The sequence below is a fragment of the Peromyscus eremicus genome, chromosome 2 (assembly GCF_949786415.1).
Source record: "Peromyscus eremicus chromosome 2, PerEre_H2_v1, whole genome shotgun sequence".
In the NCBI taxonomy this organism is placed as follows: domain Eukaryota; kingdom Metazoa; phylum Chordata; class Mammalia; order Rodentia; family Cricetidae; genus Peromyscus; species Peromyscus eremicus.
The window spans coordinates 3,542,417-3,546,642 of NC_081417.1; positions in this window are offsets into that span (position 1 = coordinate 3,542,417).

Consider the following 4,226-nt stretch of genomic DNA (forward strand, 5'->3'; position numbering starts at 1 on the left):
AGCCTTGGCATCCAGAGCAGGGAGCGGCAGGCTGGCGCGGCACTGGGACTTAGAGGAGCGCGAAGCAAGATCTATGCGCTCTGGGGCTCGGGGCGGGGACCGGAGGCGGGGCGGTGCTGGGGACCCGGCGGGCGAGGGCGGGTCAAGGCTCAAGACCCTCAGAAGCACAGGCCGCCTCCCTTGGGACCCTTTCCGTGTCCCCAGGGTTTGGGGCAGAGATGGCGCCAAAGTCACACAGCAAGTCCCAGGGTTTCCCCGGGTCCTAGACCTAGATTGTGAGTCTCTGGGTCATGGCCTCCGCTGACCCTCCAGATTGAAAGAACCCACAACTTCTAGTTCTGGACAGGAGAAAGGGGGATGGGGTATCTCCTGGCGGAGGCAAGATGAAGAGCTCTTGGGCCAGGAGCCCTGCTTTGCCCCAGAGCAGGCCAGGTGGGCACACCTGCTGTCCCTGCTCAGGTACCAGAGTCCCCATCTTTACCTGGGCCCAGAGGAGCCAGAACCGGGGTGCCCCCAGAAGATCTAAGGAATAGCACTCAGGACAACAAAAGCCAAGAGATGCGCAAACCAGGGCACACCCGGGTCCCTCTGGACAGGTGACCAGAGACCCACATGACTGGCATTTTTAGGTTATGAAACTCTTACCACAAAGTTCTGGCGTTAACATCGATAATGGGAGGCAGGGTACATTCGTTTAAAATGAGAGCATTTCTGATGAAGCAGTACTATGTCAGTTACGATTTGAGCCATTTCGTCTGCCTGTCTTACTGCGTTGTATTAAGTATATATGTCGGCATGCCCATGGCTTGATTGCTAATTATCTTCTCATAACTAAAGGCAATAGAAGGCTCTGTGGTTCCTTAGTCATTGACCGACTCAATATTTCTCTTCAAAGATACCTTGTCTGTCTCAAACTGAAAAAAATAATCTCAATTTACTCATTCAGTTGGCCTAAGTGTTGTTTTCAAACATGCGCAGGAAACTGGAGTGGGAAGCACTTTTCTAAGAGCTTTATAGAGTCATGCCTTTGACTGGAACTCTTTCAAGAAAGTTGTTGCACAAAGACTCAGGATGCTTGAGGAAGCACAAACCCCCATGTTTCCTAAGCAGGCACCATGGAGTGTAAAAATGGCTTCCAATTTCCAGGCAGCCTTAGAGAGTCCTTAAGAGACCTTAGTAGAAGACATAAACTTTCTCACATCTCATCACAAGTGAAATGATGAAACATTACAAGTTCACAGGCATGGAAAAAATTCACACTTAAATTTAATTAGAAGTATCGGAAGTTGGGTGTTACTCTGGAAAACAAGGCATATAAAGCAGGGACTGGGGTGCCAGAGTGTGAAATAATGCTGGAGAAAATACAGAAGTGACAGACATGCACCCCAAGTCACTACACGTGAAGAAGGCTGATGGTTTGTTTTTTTGTTTTCTTTGTTTTTTTCTTCTCCATGCCAAATGCAAAGGAAGGCAGCAAACCAAGGAACTTCACAGAACTTAGCAGTTGGTGAGGCTTGTTGCTCAGGTTTGGGCAGTGTGAGACAGAGCAAGCCCCATATTTTCTCTCAGACTGAACTTTAGTGGCCTTCTATACTAAATGTAAAAGAGAGCCGATTCCAGATCTCCATGTGGTGGCACAGGGCTGTGGTATCATGTTGGAGGCTGAGAAGGCAGGATTCCTTGACCCTAGGGGGTTTGGACTAGAATGGGCAACACAGTCAAAACTCCTCAGAAAATTTAAAGATATTTTAAAAAGCAGACTTCCACTCTTCTTGGCATTCAGTTCTGCTGGAGGGACCGGTAGGCAGGGTAGGTTTAAAGCAAACAGGCTTTCAGTTTACTTGACTGCAAGCCATTGGCCAGGCAGGGTCTGAGCCACTGCAGTAAATTAGACAAAAAATCCTTGTCCCTGTGAAGCGTTAGCTTCACGGATTTTAGCTGCACAGCATAATGGTTTTGACATGAATAAGCAGAATGCCCACAGTGAAGTAACTCTGTTTTGAGACTTGACCTTGTGACTTACAGCCATCTATTTAGAACAGGACACATAGTAACTGTGTGGTTTGAACCAGAATGGTCCCAATATGCTCATATATTTGAACATTTGTTCCCGTTAGTGGACTGTTTAGTGATGATTAGGAGGTGTGGCCTCGCTGGAGGAAGTGTGTCACTAGGGGTGAATTAGAGATTTCAAAAGCCCACACCAGGCCCAGTCTCTCTCTCTCTCTCTCTCTCTCTCTCTCTCTCTCTCTCTCTCTCTCTCTCTCTCTCTCTCCTCTCTGTCTCTCTATCTCCCTCCCTCTCTCTGCCTGCTACTTATGGATGATGTGAGCTCTCAGTTACTGCTCCACCACCATGCCTGCCTGCTTCTGCTGTGCTCGTGGACTAACCATCTGAAACTGTAAGCTAGATCCAATTAAATGCTTTCCTTTCAAAGTTGTCTTGGTCAGGGCATCTCCTCACAGAAATAGAACAGTAACCAAGCCAATAACTCATGTTTTAATAATTCTATCTGCTTGTTTTGTAGGCAGGGTCTCACTCTGTAGCTCTGGATAGACTGGAACTCAATAGGTAGACTAGGGTGGACTTGAAGTCATGGAAATACTCCCATGTCAGCCCACTGAGTTTTAGAACTACAGAAATTCTGCAGCCAGCTAAATAACTCAAACTTGGAAGCATACAGGATGCAGTGACAGATAAGGCCACTGATGTCTCTTCTCCACAGCTGCCTGTAGAGCATCTTCTGGCACTATGAAAGAAAGCCAGTTGTGCTGGTTAGTTTGTCAGCTCTACACAAGCTAGAGTCATCAGGGAATATGGAAGTCAATTGAGGAATGACTCCACTAGATTGACATGTAGACAAGTCTGTGGTTAGTTGTTTTTGCTCTTTTGGCTCTTTTAGGGGGCCCACCACCCAGCTCCCAAATAAATCACACACAGAGGGTTATTCTTAATTATAAATGCCTGGCCTTAGCTTGGCTTCTTTCTTCCCAGGTTTTCTTAACTTTAAATTATCCCATCTACCTTTTGCCTCTGGGCTTTTTACTTTTCCTACTTCTGCATATCTTACTTTCACTTTTACCCCATGGCTGACAATGTGGCTGGGTGGCTGGCTCCTAGCATCCTCCTCTCCCTGTTCTCTTGCTCATTCTTCTTTTTCTCCCAGATTTCTACTTCTATTTATTCTCTCTGCCTGCCAGCCCTGCCTATCCTTTCTCCTGCCTCACTATTGGCCATTCAGCTCTTTATTAGATCATCAGGTGTTTTAGACAGGCAAAGTAACACAGCTTCACAGAGTTAAACAAATACAACACAAAAGAATGCAAACACATCTTTGCATCATTAAACAAATGTTCCACAGCATAAACAAATGTAACATGTCTTAGAATACTATTCTTTTTTATTTAAAAAATGTATTTATTTTGTATACCAACCACAGATGCCCCTCTCATCCCTCCTCCCATTCCCCTCACCCTTGTTTAGCCCCCCCCCCAAATCAACCTACCCTAATCCCCTCCTCCAAAAGGGTAAGTTTTCCCATGGGGGGACAGCAAAGCCTGGTACATTCAGTTGAGGTAGGACCAAACCCCTTCCCCCTGCCTCAAGGGTGAGCAAGGTGTCCCACCATAGGTAATGGGATCCAGAAAGTTGGCTCATGCAACAGAGATACATCCTGATCACACTGCCAGGGGCCTCTCAAACAGACCCAGTAATACAACTGTCTCCGTATGCAGAGGGTCTAGTCTGGTCCCATACAGTTTCCACAGCTGTTGGTCTAAAGTTCATGAGTTTCTATGCACTTCGTTCAGTTGTTTCTGTAGATTTCCACATCATTATCTTAACTTCCCTGGAACCCCTCTTCCCTCTCTTCAACTGGGCTCCTGGAGCTCAACCTGGTGCTTGGTTGTGGATCTCTGCATCTGTTTCTATCAGTTACTGGATGAAGGCTCTATAATGACAGTTAGGGTATTTACCAATCTGATTACCACGGTAGGCCAATTCTGATACTCTTATCAATACTGACAGCATTTTTAATCTGGGGTCATCCTTGTGGATTCCTGGGAATTTCCCTAGTACCAGGTTTCTCCCCTACCCCATAATGTCTCCCTCTATCAAGATATCTCTTTCATTGCTCTCCAACTCTGTCCCTCCCCCAGCTCGACCATCCCATTCCCTCATGTTATCATCCCCTATCCCCAACCCTGTATTGCACCCCCTCATTCCCA